This window comes from Sitophilus oryzae, unplaced genomic scaffold (assembly GCF_002938485.1).
Source record: "Sitophilus oryzae breed Bouriz unplaced genomic scaffold, Soryzae_2.0 scaffold_1903_pilon_pilon, whole genome shotgun sequence".
Classification (NCBI taxonomy): domain Eukaryota; kingdom Metazoa; phylum Arthropoda; class Insecta; order Coleoptera; family Curculionidae; genus Sitophilus; species Sitophilus oryzae.
This window is the reverse complement of record NW_022146617.1, coordinates 1,288,660-1,305,384: the sequence shown is the minus strand read 5'-3', so window position 1 is coordinate 1,305,384 and position 16,725 is coordinate 1,288,660. Positions and strand designations below refer to the sequence as shown.

Here is a 16,725-nt window from a genome sequence, read left to right as displayed (position 1 = left end):
TATAATACGAGAGTTCTAGCTAATTGAGATAAATGAAAGCCTATTGCACTATATAGTATATAAAAAAAAGATTATTACGTTCTTAAGATTATTTATTTGTTCTTGTGAAGGCTGCTGTTTCACATTAAACCAAAATATTTTATACTCTTCTAAATTTGTTTGTAAAGTAAGACCACCCTGTAAATGAAAATTACGCATAAGGTCATCGCAAAACCGCAAAAAAACGAGGCTTCCAGAGACCCCCCAACTGACTCGACCTCTTAAGTAACCAAGCTAATGACTCGGTGGTTCCGAAAACGTCTCAAGGGTGGACTGCAGCTTGGTGGGGTACGCGTCACCCACTCGCTCCTGCTGGTACTACTGCTGGTGGTCATCGAGTGGAAAATAGACTGACCGACGCGGGCCACTCAGTGGTACGACCAGCTTCTTCGCAGACACCTCGCGCCGCCCAAACTTTCGAATCGTACTCAGTCTCGAGTTGAAGATCGCGAGTGCGTCGAAGACAGATATACCGATAACACGACGAAGCGATAATATATTATACAGGGTGTTGGTTGATTAGTGTGCGTCAACGTGCGCGCGATACGGATTGGATAGTTGTGCGTTTGGATATATTTTGGTGGTTGGTAGTTAGTTTCGGTTTTGAGGATTGCTCGAGAGTTTGGATTTTCAAAGATACAGTAAGTGTTAGGATTAGTATTTCTTGAAATAGTTCAGAGGGTGGTTTTTGGACAAAACAAATCTATGTTATTAGTGTGATTAAAAGAGACAGGAATATTTCTAATAATATCTTCATTGTTTTTTGTTGTTTAATATAAATTTCACAGTTTATTCAAGGTTTATACTAGGTGAGTACTACTGTGACTTGCGTAGTATGTAAATCAAAAATAATGTAATAGCGTAGATATTATGTTATTTTTTGAAAATTATATAGTTTAAAAGTCATAATTATTGGTATAGAAGGTGACAATTTGAACAGGAATGTCTCTTAGACAAAAAAGTACCAAAGCTCCTAAATACACATTGAGGGATTAAGGGAACATTTCATCGCCTTACAAACAAAGTGTCGTAACTAACATTTTGAAAATTTTAGACTAAAAAAAGTATCTTACTGTGGTCTAACTAGGGTTGCCAACTTTCAAAATAAAAAATAGAGGACAGGGTAAAAAAGAGGCGCAGGCGAAACATGTAGGTGGTACCACCTATAAGTAGGAGTCACATTAGCATCGATATCCAAATTTCTCTTGCCAAAAATTCTTGCCGTTACATTTATATTTATATCTTGGTGTTGTTGAGGATATTAGTGATGTTGTGAGTGTGGTATCTTCTGTCTCAGGATTCGACGAAAAGATTGTAGTCACCTCTGCAGTTATAGAAGTTTCTTCTTCTGTAACAGTGACAGTTATAGGAGAAAGAGTTGATTTCGTTAAGTCGAGATCTGGAAAAACGTAACTATATACGTCTTAGATTGCCGAAAATAACACATAGAAAGATAACAGAAGAGACCACACCCCAGGGAAATAAGTGTTAAAAAGAAAATAGTTATTAATACTTACCGTTGCCACATGATTTGATGCATATTCTTTCAGTGCTGACCACGGGTAATACCTCGTGCTTGCGGATTTTTTTGTTAACGCTATTGAAAGCACCACCGTTTACAGGGAACACCATGAACAGGCATCTATCATCAGTGAAGTCTAGATCCCTAGGATCGTTGGTGATGCGTTTTCTAGTGAAAGATAATGTAGTGACACCATTCTCAATACGACCTACAAAATTAAACATTAAAGAAAGTGCAACTTTCAAGCAAATGAGATAAAAGTTCTTACCACTGGTGTTGTATATACTTCTGTGTTGTGTTCTTACCCACTGTGTTGTGTTCTTACCACTGGTGTTGTATATTACCACTGGTGTTGTATTTTGATTTGAATCTAAGAATGGCTGCGTGTACCCAGATATCCAGGTGTCCATTAGGAAGGGCCTGCCAGTTTTATCCACCCAACCAAGTACAGCGTCTGTCTGGGACATTTTTTCATCGTTTGAAAACGCTATGCCTGTCCAAGTGTCAGTGTTGCTGGTGGTCAGTGTGAATCTAATTTCGTCTTTCCTAGGAATTAACTCCCATTTAGCACTATACTCGCAAGTTAAGTTCTCAGGGCTGCAACCTTTGGGAATCTTCCATTCCCCACCGCAATCAGTGTTTTGTGCTGAATCACTGGTTGCTGCTGTACCTGCTGCCACTATCACTTTCTTATCTTCTGAAAGACAATATCGACTATAATTCAGAAATTATTAGGAAAAAACCTGAAACAAAAATGAAGCTGCATCTCAGTTCTGTATCTCAGCAAGCATTTTCGGACATGAATTTATACGAACATTTTTACTTATTTTTATATGCAGAATATGTTAGGAGTTTCCCGAATACAATTTGAACCACTCTGTAGACACACGAAGAAAATAAATTTGCAGCCCCAACTTTTGATAGTGGCATTTCGTATATGCGGTAGCTGAAAAATTCAATAAAAATTCATCTTCATCTGGGACGATAGACCAAGATAGATAAATTAAAGGAATTCATGATAAATTTAAATTATATTTATTTTTACGAAAATAATTTATAGTAATTGTGATAAAGTTAAAATAACAAAATGTACGTATAATTTTGGTTTTTTATATATAGTGTTCCAAATAGTACTGTATTCTGGAACAGCGTTCTTACATTTTTTTTAAATTAATAAGGCGGGTTTTGCAGATATTCCTTGTATTATATTACGCATATTATGGGGTTTTCAATGAAAAAATGACAGACAATGATCATATTAGGTGGCTTTGATAAAAATTACTGTTGAATAATATAATACCGCGACAACAATTGGAACGATGCAATTGATGGTTTTGAAATTTGATCTTTCTTACTTTCTTAAAAATATTTAGATTCAAAAAACTTGTTAAAATAAACCAAACCGTTTTCAACAATTTTTTTTCAAAACCATAAGCTACACAATAAGTACGCTACACAATAAAACATAAAATAGTTAAAGATGTTTCTCGCTTCCACAAATATTTTTGTATAGTGAATGAGACTAGTCACATAATATTTATTCATTTTCTTTTCTGTATGTACAAACGAGTGGGAGTAGCAAAAGATGCAGATTAATAATTTTTTAAAGCATTCTAGCGATAGACGAATATTTTTTAGAGTTTGGTATGTAAAAAAGAGGATTTTTTCAATACGTGAGAGAAAAGAGGACAGTGAGATCAATAAGAGGGCTGTCCACTAAAATAGAGGACGGTTGGCAACCCTAGATCTAACAGTCCCAACAGTGTCATAACTGTAACAGCAAAGGCTCTTGTGCTGTAGCACACAAGATAAATCGTTTTTTTCGCTCTGCTGTAAAATTTTCAAAACGTTAGTTACTTTATACTTTTTACTTACACTTTGTGTGGAAGACGACGATTTGTTTCCCCAATTCTGTCTCTGAGACCTTTTTGACAATTTATTTTTTCTAAGAGAAAATCAAAATATCTAGTTTTCAAAAATGTTGCTTACTTTTGAACATCATCAAGTATCTCAAGAACTAATTGTAGGATTTAAGAATTTGGTATAAGACTGTAAAGAGACAGCAACGGGCTTTTCAACAATGCCATACTTAAAATAGTTTCGTAGACACCTTGAATAAAGGTTTTATATTATAAGGATGATCCTCCATCATTTCTGGTCGTATAGTGTGATACCTGCAGGCTTACCTATTGGAGGTAGTCAAAAACTTCACATATAGAGACTTGTGGGGTTTCGCCAGAAAGTGAAAACAAAATATATGAGACGATCAGAAAATGTTATCTTCGCTTTTTAAAAGGATTGGATTGTTTCTTCCTATTTCAAACTTATTTAGTTTAGTATAGTGTCTATATTTGCTGTATTGTCTGTATTTAAACGTTTTTTCAATAAAATTATAGACATTTTTTCACAGTGTTTTTAGTGCGATACGATGTAAACTTGTAAATTTTTCATTACTTTCTGATCGTTTTTAGTTTATTTTTATTTCTGTTTCTGATCACGATTCAGATAAAACCTTACACGTCGTACTTATAGTTTTTACTACCTCCAATAAATAAGTACGAAGGGATCGAACTAAATGTCTCTATATCTCCTTTATAATAGTAATCATTATCTCTTACATGTTAAGAGTGGTGGATGTCATTTTTTTTCCGTTTGATAATTATATCCAATAATTCTTATAAAAACATTTTTATTTCAACTGGTCTTTGTAAGTACATGGAAATGGAAAGGCTATATCTAGCTAACTTTAGAGGATTATAATAGTGTTTTAATTCATACAGAAAACTAAAAATTTACACTACTTTATACTGGATAAGTCGTTCTTGAAGATTATGAATAATTTCGCCTATCAATAAATATAATGCTAAAAACCTAAACTCTTCTATCAACTGCTTACTTAACATTTGTCGTATTCCTTAAAATTTAATAGATTATTATGATAGCCATAGGTAAATAGGTAAATAAAAATTAACACAAATAAATACGTTGCGGTTTAATTAGTGTCAAATGGAATACCATTATTTTATTTAATGCAATTTTAACGAAAACGTCTTTGGTCGATATTATACAATATTCAATAAGTGAAGTGTACTACTTTTACTTTTATAGATTAACAATTAAGCAGATTCTCAATAAACAGTTTGAAAAAATGTTTCGGCTACTAAGTATCTCTAGTCATAAACAAAAATAAAATTACGATATTACATCAGTTTTTAATAAGTAATAATATAAAATTTATCTTATAATAGATAAACCCAATATATTAATTGCAAACTTACTGTAATGTTGATACTGGATTCCATTTGGATGTTTGCAGATGTCTTGAATGTAATATACAGAGAATTTTTTATTACCAGTAATAAGATTAACTTTTTAATTTTAACTAATTACTATTTCTGTTGTCTCTCTATATAATAACTTGTCAATAATTATTTAAAATATAGGTTAATAAAGTTAAATTAATAATCTTTTCATCTTGTTAATACGTCTGTTGCATTATGCTTAAATATATTTGTTTTCCATTTTTGTTAAGTAAAATGCTGATGTTATAATTGGTATACCGTACTGGCAACTGTTACTTTTTGGTCGGCATTTACATGTGTGGAAGTAAATCGCATAGGGATCTTATTAAGTCGGAGTGAGAGAAATGCGACGGTGTGCTGTTGCGGCGTTGCCGGTACGCCTTTCCCTATCAAGTAAAATAAAATCACGATCGCAAACCACTTATTTTTAAAAGACTTTTTTTTCAAGAGATAACTAGATAAAATCATTAGACATGTTTCTGAGCATCTGAAATGGAATTATAAGGATATCGTTAAGGTGTCATTTTTTTATAACGAGAAAACGTCAGTAATCGCGATAATTTAAAAACTCAACTTTTTAACACATAACAGTCCATAACTCAAGAACCACTTTAGATATTGAAACTTTTTTTTAATTTTCAAGATCGGATATTTTACAATATGTTTACATAAGAAAAATTCCATAAGGTTGTTTTTTCCATTCAAAAATTGTTCAAAAACAATTCATCCATTTACTTTTAGAGCATTTTCAGCAATCGTGTAATTTTTTTATTGATAAAGATTTTCACATACTGTCTAGAAAGAAGATACAGCAGAAATATTAACAAAGTTCTTAAAAAAAACTACAATCTATTATTTCTAATAGATTTCGATATATCGATTTTTGAATTCAGAGTTCTAATAGCGCGACCACTATCGAACACCCACTCAATTCCACTTATTTTTACCAAAAATGCAAGTGTTTCTAGCTTGCACTTAAATAAATTCAAGCTATAGGGAAAATTACAAGGACTCGTTAATAAATAAACAAATTAAGTATCAAGAGACGTAATTAAATCGTGAAGCTGAACGCATGAAGTACACCTTTCTCTAGAACTTTAAGTACTGACAGAGGTATTGATTGAGTCGATCGGTCAACTGCGACAAATTGCTATATCCCCTTCCACGTCTCTTAGCGATATGCACAGTTTCTCGGTTTGTTTCATACGTTTGGCAACGTATTTACTGTCCTCTCTTTGTTCAGTACATTATAAACGCTGTTTTGTACTCTTCTTACATACGGAAATCTCGACCCAAGACTAACCTTTGCCAGCCCTTTGTATAGTATATTCAACAACATTCCTAATATGTAGAATGTAGAATGAGTAAGAGGGGGGTTAATCACTGCGACCTTAAAGATCTATTGTGCCCCCCTTCCTTGAGTCATCACACAATCTATAACCCATCATACCCCTGTTGTAGAGGGGACAGGGTATTTCCCATCCTCCCTGACAACAGTTCTTCCACCGAAGATACACACCCTTCCACGGTTGAAGTTTGGCCCTCCGTGCCGCTCTTCACAGACGAGGAGCTTGCCTCCGGCTGAGGAACCCGTGAGGTGGAGGCTGGAGGATCTGTCTCCATTTTCTCCACCTCTTTAACTTGGTCTCTCCTTAGACCTGATACCAGTGTTGTCTCGTATCTATAATAGAGGATATGTCGCAATTTCTCTATTGCCTCCTTGGATTTGAGGTCAATTCCTATTGTGAGGACCGGACCATGACCCTCCTCCCTCGAGTTGATGACTCGCCAACTCGATATCCTTACATTGAAGTTCTGACCTTGGATAAGGCTCAGCAGGTAGGTGGTGTCTTTCCCCTTGCTCCTCGGCAGAAAGACCGTTATGGCCGCCTCTTTAGGGATGTTTTCTCCCTTCACTGCAACCAGTTCCGGCTCTTGCCAATTTTTAAGCTTAGGTGCGATTTCCACCAACCAATTCGCCAATTTTTAAGTTACACAATCTATGAGGTTCATGCCCACCCGAAAGTGTATCCCCGCAAAACGCAGCTGACCCACATTTTGTAGATCGTTGTGTTGCGATCCGATCGCCATTACTTCGTCCAGTAAAGCCTCTTCTAGAGACGTTTGCTGGTCGGTGGTCAGAGCAACCTCTGGGCAAATCCTTTGGCAGCACCACCATTTTCACTTGTCCAGCAATAGCGACAAAGCTGGTGATACGTCCCTGCTTGTCTCCCGGTGTTGGACGGTTTTCCATCCTGGCTTTTTTCTCTCCCTGCCGGAGAAGAGGGAGAGATTCTCGCTCCCTCTCTTGACCTTTACATTCCTAATATGTATATAGAATATATTATTTCGTATCGAAAACGTTAAAATGGACTTTATAGTGATAGTTTCAGTTATAGTTACTAATAATTTTGATACTATTTAAAATTTAATGACACCAATAGCAAAATAATTCTTAATATATTTGTCTTACAGTTAATAAGAAAAAATAAGTTAAGTATAACAGCTGACAAAATGGAATTTACAATGAGTATCTTTAAATCCTCAAAAGCTTCAAAAAGCACATTGTAAAATCTGCGCATTTCAACTCATAGTCATTGAGGCTTTTGCATTTTAGTGGGCATTTTTTTGTATTTTGCCAAATTATTCATTTTTTTAGGTTCAATCAACCTATTATTTGGAATAAAATAATCTTCTTAATTCATAATTTTAAAAATTTACACTACTTTACGCTTTAAGTACGGTACAAATGTATCACTGATCGAAACGTTTAATTTTGATAACGAAAAATTTTTGTCAAAATTAAAGGCAACGTCAGTCGACAGTCAAGAAGATATTAAAATTTAGTTTACCTCAGAAAGTTATTGTTTACGAGAATAAACAGACAAATCAAACTACATTAGTTTTTTCATATTAATTTGTGGCCAAGTTTATTATAATTAACAACTATTCTAGGCGATTAGAAAAATATTTCTGCGCAATTTTAACCGACAATAATTAATATTTTTTTGTTGTAATATCTTATTATACTTTATATATTATTATTTATTTATACTGTAAACAGTTATTTTAAAGTTCCAATGAAATATATACTCCTACGATGTATAAGTAGTCTTGAGATCTTAAGTGATTCGAAGTAAGTAACTGTAAAATGTAGAATGCAAAATGGCACACAGTTATCTCACACTTGATGAATTCCAGACAAGCATTATGCTGCAGTAATTTTAAATATGTTGTTTCTGTATTCAATACAAATCTTCACATGCTAATTTTTATTAACGATTTAAATTTATATAATTCGAACTAATTTTGACTAATTCATGCTGGGTGAAATAATAAACATAGCCAAAAAAAATTGGCGCAGGGAGGCACGTATAGCCGCCCATACTAAAATAAAAAGTTGGTAGGCAGTTCTTTTAGTTTCAAAGTAAAGGAATTTTTCCAATTTTGGTCCGCGGTTATTTCTCCTATATAAACACGGAATATCTCAAAAACTGCGACTTCGACTGATTTTGATGTTATTACAAATTTTGTTGCAAATATTATTCCTAATCTTAAATTCAAAACCGCGTTTCGCTAGCTACTGTTATTTTGGAGTTACGATTTTCTTAAATTTTTAACCCCCTCCCATACCCCCTTACCAACCCCCACCCCCACCAAAAACTAATGGCCAGATTCTCGAGTGCCACAGTATTTTTGTGCCAAATTTGGTTAAAATCGCTTTAGCGGTTTTTGAGTTATCGTGTTACAGACGGACAGACAGACAGACACCATGAAAATATTTTGTATTTAGGTAATTTATGACCCAAATAACTCATTTTGAGTGAAATTAAAAAATTATTAATAGCCTACCATACCTGTTAGTATGGTCGCCTAAAAATGAGAGTAATAGGTAACTAGTGTAGGGTATATAAATAAAATAACTTAAGATATTGATAATTTCCTTTAAATTGCATGGTCAGAATTAGAATAAACTCTTAGCTCGTACGCTGACAGAGAATTTTTAGTCGACCGACTATCCGATAGTCAAGCATCACTTAACGCGAGCAACTCAGTAACCATCAATTCGAAGTTGGTCAAAGAATGACTAGAGAAGCTTAACAAATTAGGCAAAGAAAATATAGTCCTCCTACTCTGAGTGCCTGCTCACCAAGGGATAGAAGGCAATGAAAAAGCAAATGATCTAGCTAGAAAAGGAGCGAGCACTCCTCTAACTGGACCAGAACCGTTCTGTTTTCCAAACAGGAACCAACTGAAAGCGGAACTGAAGAATCTGGAAGACCCCATCCGTAACTTAGACCGTTGGAATGGGTGTCCTCCAACGGTCTAAGACACTCGAAAAAGTTCCTCAGAACTTACGATCGAGAAAAATCAAAGGTTTTCCTTGATTTAAGTAAAAACAATCTTCGGATTGTCACGGGGTTTCTAACAGGACACTGTCTCCTCAACGAACACCTCAATAGGCTGAAGCTGAGAAACAACGGCGAATGCAGATTTTGTGGGGAAAATGGGGAAACACCAGAACACCTTATCACTGAGTGCGCCGAGGCGACGACCATTCGTGCCATGAACTTTGGTACGTCTGATGTCGAGGATGGAGAGCTGGCCTCTGTGGAGCCGTCTGAGATACTGGCTTTTGTTAAAGCCCTGAGACTGTATGATGTTATGATTATAACTCGTTATAACTCAAGAAAGGGGAACACAAAATAGAGATCTATAAGGTCGCGGTGATTAACTCCCCTCCTAAACATTCTACATTCTAGTCGACCGACTATTTAGTTGCAAGTTTGTAACCAATGTATTTATGAAGCCGCGCTCACATACAATCAAATAGTCGATGAGCGCGACTAAGAATACAACTTATAAACTGCAACTACATAAATAGTCGACTGACTAAAAATTCTCTGTCAGCGCGCAGGCTTATATTTAGGTTTAATCGTTTAATATTCGAAATCAGATAGCAGCATAGATAAACAATAATTGTAAATAACTGTAATAACAACGAAAAATTGTGAGAAAAAGAAATAGAATATCAGAATTTCTGAAATCGTGGTAACGGCAATATTAATAGTGTCGATTAAGTCCATCAAAACTATAAGAAATTTATAGAAGAAGTTTATAAGAAGTCCATCTAAACTAAGATGTAAAGTATAAAAGACATACAGCCAACCAAAGAAACTAACGATTTTAAACAGTCTTCTTTAATCACATGTTTTTTGCACTTTATTAGGGATCTAAAAAATATTTACGAAATACAAATTCTGAACGATTAAAAAATCTCTTTCTACGATAAATTAAACGAGTTTTGCTAATGTGACGTAAATCTATACGAAAACGTAAAATTAAAACTTTCACATAATGTTTATTCGCAAAATTTGCAACTATTTGTTGCCCAATCTGGCCTTCCAAAATCCGTTTTATTCGTAGTATATTCGAATAAATTTGTATAACGAATTAAGTTATTTTTAGAAAGGAAAAAAAGAAGTATTTTTCCTAGTTTAAATAATAAAATGAGAGGCTTTCATATTCCTTTTCCTTTGGATACAATAATTGTAAAAAAGTTATATACGTTTCTAAAAATAGAAAAATATGATGTAATTATTCCATAGTCTTCCTAGATCAGCTGTTAAAATATTGCAAATCTCTTATTTTGTGAGATGGAACTGTTTCCTACCATATTAGGCATTAAATGTTATGAAAGTGTACATATTCGTAACTATTATTGTGAGTACTCTTACTTTACACGGTGATTTCGTAGTAAAATTTTATTTCAAGATATCTCTTTAGCATGCTAACGTATACCAAATATCTCTTATAGCACTTTCGAACGATTCGTAAAATCACATATTTACAAAGTTATTCACACGAAAATCGCTAATAATTTAACCTAATATTTTAATAAATCGGTTATTTCCTGTTCAGAAATTCCAGAAAAATGAAAAATACTTAGTTACTTATTTATATTACCGTGTGGTATTACACTGATACTTTGATTAAAAAAAAATAAAGGAGGATATATTTAATTGACATATTTGGATTTCATTTGAAAATTTGAGGATTTCTTGTACTTTTCTCTTACATTTGGTTTTGTTGAGAGGTAGTAAATCTAGGATATTGTGCCAGAATTTAAATTAACAGTGACATTATTGCGATATTGATATTTGTGATATTAAATACCGTATGACCGAAAAAAAACGGCGTCCAGTTGGCTGGGAAATGACGATCGATGACATTTCCCATATAAATTTACATATAAAATGACAGCGATCCTCATTTCATAGCCATCGTTGACGCCGTTTTTATTCGATCATACGGTACTTTGTATATACAGGGTGGTCCGAACTGTATTCCGGAAACTTCGGCAGCATATTCTGCAGATAAAAATATGTAAAAAAGTTCGTACCAATGTATGTCCCAAAATGTTTAGTTTTGGAGATACAGGGTGTAGAAGTTTCATTTTTATTTCGATTTTTTCCAAATATTTCGTGAAGTAACATCAATATTTGGATGAAAATTGGTGTCTGGGAGTTTTTTGACATAAGAAATTTGATTTTGATGTCAATATGATTCATCTACAATATGCGCCCCGTACATTTGTAGGGGGCGCCACCTACATGTATTTTAACTGTTTTGAAGAGTAATAACTTTTCGTCCGTACCTGTATAAAACTAGTGAGTGAAGAAATATACATTTCCGTTATTTTTTAGGTAAAAAATGTCTCTTGGTAAAAATCGCTACGAGCAACCGTTCTCAAGATATTTAGAATGGGAGCAGTCAATACATGTCATTATTGACAAAAAATAAACATATGTTAAGTAGATAGTTATTTGACTAAAATGAGAAATTTGGGAACTTTTCATTTTTTTAAATTAATCATAAATTTTTCTTCGAAAAAATGATGATAAAACAGTTTCTGTTGAACTTTTGACACAAAAACATTTCAAATTTATGATTTCAGACGAATAACTATTTAGTTAACATGTTTAATTTATGTCCATGATGACAGGTATTGATAAATTCGATTCCAAATATCTCGAAAACCATTACTCGTAACGATTTTTACCAAGAGACCTTTTTTACACAAAAAACGTTGTAAATGTATATTTTTTTACTCAGTAGTTTTATACAGGTACGGACGAAAAGTTATTACTCTTCAAACTAGTTAAAAAATATGTAGGTAGCGCCCTCTACAAGTAGGAGTCCTAGTAACATCAAAATCAAATTTCTCATATCAAAAAACTTCTAAACACCAATTTTCATCCAAATATTGACGTTACTTCATAAATTATTTGGAAAAAACCGAAATAAAAATGAAACTTCTACACCCTGTATTTCCGAAACTAAGCATTTTAGGACATACATTTATACGAACTTTTTTACTTATTTTTATCTGTAGAATATGCTGCCGAAGTTTCCGGAATACAATTTGGACCACCCTGTATATTGACTTAATTGATACTTTCATTCATCTTTGACGTCTATAATTATGACACTGATTTACTCGAACCAATTAGTATTGCTATGCCAATATCTTCAGAAAGTATTCCTTTTTTAAAAATTACACCTTATAACAGCTCACGTGGTACTTTTTAGAGAATTTTTATATTATACTTTCACACAATCTATTATCACATGAAAATTATTGATTTACTAACTAAATACATAAAAAAATATATGTGCACTATGTGCGCATATTTGAAGTGAAACTTCTTCTTACTTCCGTGTGTCTGTCCATCTGTCCGTCTGAGGACTCCATTCGGGGATCTCTATCCACGTGCCGAGTTTGGTTCCAATCAACACATAATTAAGAAAAATCCTGATAATGTCGTCTATTTAGAGGCATCGGTTCGAAACGTCGAGGGCGTCATCCTGTAACCCGTCCCAAATTATGTCGAAATCGACCCACATTTTTCTTCAATATCAAATCCTTAGTCCCACCCTGATGAAGATGTAAATGAAACGTCCTATCCAACTTTGCAGGGTGGGACTGTGTGCACCGTCGTTCACGTGGGTAAGCAACCAAATTTGGTCGCGATCGGACGACATCAACATTTGACATTTCTTACGTCAAAACTAACTGTTACAGTGACACTTGTCGTACACGGTCAAGTTGGTCTTGGTCCAATCTATCGACATACCAAATTTCATTTAAATCTAACGATTTTTTAATTTGATGTAGTGCACGAAACATCGTCAAAATATCATGAAAAGATGGGCCTCTTCGAGCCCCATCTACATTCCGAGTTTTAGCCCCTGAGCTCACATAGGGCACGAGTTACGCCGCTCCAAAGACCCATCTCAACTTTCTCATTGACTTACTACTTTTTTTTCTCGCTAGCTCGTGTATCAAGGCCGTGTCGTGTCAAGGCCGTTCCATGCCACAGCCTTGAATTTTTACTCCCATCGCGCGTAAAGAAGTTTCACTTCAAAAATACATATCTTTAATTTGTTCAGACCGAAATTTTGTAAATATATTAAATTTGTACAAAATTTTTTAAATACATAAGTATTTCCGTAAATGCATACAGTGCGTCATATTTTTTTGTGATAGGTACAACAATAATTGCTAAATATATTTACATACTAAAAACTACATTATTTGGCTTGTATTTTTTTTAAATAAGCATATTAAATTACTTCTAAGATTTTCTTAGATATTTAAATACTTTCAAATGAATTCGAATGAACATCAAAAAAGTATTCAATGTTGAATAATTTGCCACTCTCCTTTAATTGGATAGCAATAAAACATAAACTTATACCCAAGCTATTTCAACATATTTATGTACTTTCATAAAAATGTCGGTAATTTTACGGAATTTTACAAAACTCACAATTACATGCGAATGTTCTTCGTTTTCCAAGTCATTTGTAACAAGTTTTCTACGTGTAATTACTTGCATAATGTTAAAACATATTAAAATGTGACCACGCCCACTGTGACTAACAATGTACCTTTCAGTTCTATGTAAACTGCAATAAGCCGAAGTACCAACGCATTTAATTATAGACAGTATAAAATAAATCATAAATGGCAAAAAATTAATTACATGTACTCGTAAAGAAATGTATTGTTTGAACTTTGGTCTGTTCGATTGTCGTTGAATGTTTGCGTTAGAACGGTGTGGTTTAGTTTAAATTTTGTTTTCCTTTTTTTCCGGATATCAGATTTTACTTGGAAATCATGAAAAAGACACTGGTTTGAAAGTTAAGTTGGAAGATAATTTGATAAGGAAATTATAAGTACTATCATATATTCTTTAAAATACTCCCTTAAATCAAATATTAATCATTTCTGAGTAATCATAGTTATGTCATATTAAACAACGAATATCAGACAGAGACTCTAGTAGACAAAAATCTTCATCATTATCAAACAGCCACTTGCGTCTACTGCTAGACATAGGTCTCTTTTAATTTCTGCCATGCTTCGTGATCTCTATCAGCATTCATCCAGTTTGTCATAATACTCTTAATATCGTCGGACCAGCATGTGGGTGGACGCCCTCTACTACGATAAGCTTCTTGCTTGGGCTTTCCATTCCGGATTATCCGATCTTCTTATCAGGTGTCCAGTCCAACTCCATTTCAAGTGAGTTATTCTTTTTACCGCTTCTAACAACACAGTCATCCTGCGTATACTTGTATTTGGTATTCTAACTTTAAGAGACAGGGCTAACATGGCTCGTTTCTCATTCAGGATATTAGAGTAGACAAACGTACTTGGCAAAAATAATAGTAACATATTTTCTGGCCAATCATGCAAGAAAATTTCCACATAACTTCTTGGTTTAAATATATGACGTAAAAAGTGATTTCGATGTCACGAGATACGAATATTAATGAGATACGATAATAAAGGAACTGCTAATGTTTAGCAGGTATAAAGTGCGAATTGAACAAGCTCAACCTGTATCAAGGTAGTCTTTGCTGCTGACTCTGCGATAAAGACTCTGAAACATCAGAGCACATAATGTAACACTGCGACCTCTGGATCCCAAGCGACACTTTCTGTTTGGGGAAGCAAGGCTAGAACAGGAGGAACTATGCCTCTAACCTACCAAGGACCTGAAGAAGCTGTTGCAGGGCATACGGATATGACGGAGACTAGGCGCAGACATTGGAAGGGGACAAACACAGTAGGAACGCATATTATATAATATCATAATTTAATTATATTTGACAATGAAAAAGTCATAGGTTGACAACTTAAGGTATGTTGATATTTGACTGGTTTTGTATTGATAAATGTGCAGTTTTACTTTAAAATTTAGATGCAGTTGTTCTTAAATTACTTAAAATCGGCTTATCCAAAATTGTTCGAATTTAGTATGTGTATTCAACATACACAAACCTTTCAAAAACCTTTTTATGACTTAGCTGTAAAATAAATAGGGGAGCCAATATTTGGATAATTCAAAATTTGCATGGGGTTTCCTATATTTTCAACGACGATGCACCACCAGCTATAGAAGAACTAGAACAGATAATTAAAGAATTCACCTGGGAAAATACAACAAATTTGAACTGGGTGCCAAAATACAACTACGCACAATTAGGAAAAATGTATAATAACTGTTATGTATCCTCTCATTGGACAGACTATTGTTGTGATTCTTAGTAGTTATTTGTTTTATCATCATCATTTAGCTTATTCCGTCCACTGCTGAACAAAAGCCTTCCTCAACTCTGGCCATTTCTTCCTATTTTGGGCCATTTGAATTCAGTTTCCAGCCACTTTCTTAATATCATCTGTACACCGACTAGGAGGTCGTCCCCTGCTCCTATACGCCTCCTGTCTTGTCCCCATTCCACAAGTCTCTTTGTCCACCGTCCATCTGTTATTCTAGCCACATTCTACCAGTCATACATCTCTGCCCAATTCTATTTAAGTTGTAAGACAGATGTCACAGCATCCCTTACTCCTGTTTGATTTCGGATGATATTGAATGGGTATTTTATCCCTAAATGTAACTACCAACATGGACCTTTCCATTTTCTGTTTCATGACTTCTATTCTATGTATGTTCTTTTTTTATCAAAGTAAGTGTTTCAGCTCCATACGTGAGGACAGGAAAGACACACTTGTTAAGGACCTTTCTTTTTAAATATATTGGAAGATCAAAATTCTTGCTAAAAAACCCAAAACTTATTTGTTTAGGAATACCTAAACAAACCTAGATACCTAGTAGAATTTAGAATTTAGAATTTAGAATGAGTGGGAGGGGGGTTAATCACTGCGACCTTACAGATCCATTGTGTCCCCCTTTCTTGAGTCATAACTCATCATACAGTCCCAGGGCTTTGACAAAAGCCAGTATCTGGGACGGTTTTATAGAGGGTAGTTCTCCATCTCCAATATCAGTCGTACCAAAATTCATGGCACGAATGGTTGTCGTCTCGGCGTACTCAGTGATGAGGTGTACTGGTGTTTCCCCATCTTCCCCACAGAATCTGCATTCGCCGTTTCTTCTTAGTTTCAATCTACTGAGGTGTTCATTGAGGAGACAGTGTCCTGTTAAAAACCCCGTGACAATCCGAAGATTGTTCTTACTTAAACCCAGGAAGATCTGTGATTTTTCTTGATCATAAGCCTAGTACCGTATGATCGAGAAAAAACGGCGTCAGCGATGGCTATGGAATGAAGATTGCTGTCATTTTATATGTAAATTCATATGGGAAATGTTATTGATGTTCATTTCCCAGCCAACTGGACGCCGTTTTTTTTTCGATCATACGGTTTTAATAAATATAATATATTAATAAAGGATTTTTTGTTCCCGAAAAAGAAACTCTTCGACGCCATACTTCTTATGGGCCATCCGTTTCAACAAACCCTCAATTAGTCAGCAGCCAGGCAGA

The 16,725-nt window shown here is 34.4% G+C and overlaps 1 protein-coding gene across 1 annotated transcript in view; it reads left to right on the top strand.

The window, feature by feature from the left end:
• The first annotated feature begins 393 nt into the window (after positions 1-393).
• Positions 394-16,725, top strand: part of LOC115883469 (ABC transporter G family member 20) — a 148,553-nt gene continuing 132,221 nt past the window's right edge. The window contains exon 1 of the mRNA XM_030901833.1: positions 394-680. The gene's annotated coding sequence lies outside the window, so the exon portion shown is untranslated. The remainder of the gene's footprint in view (positions 681-16,725) is intronic.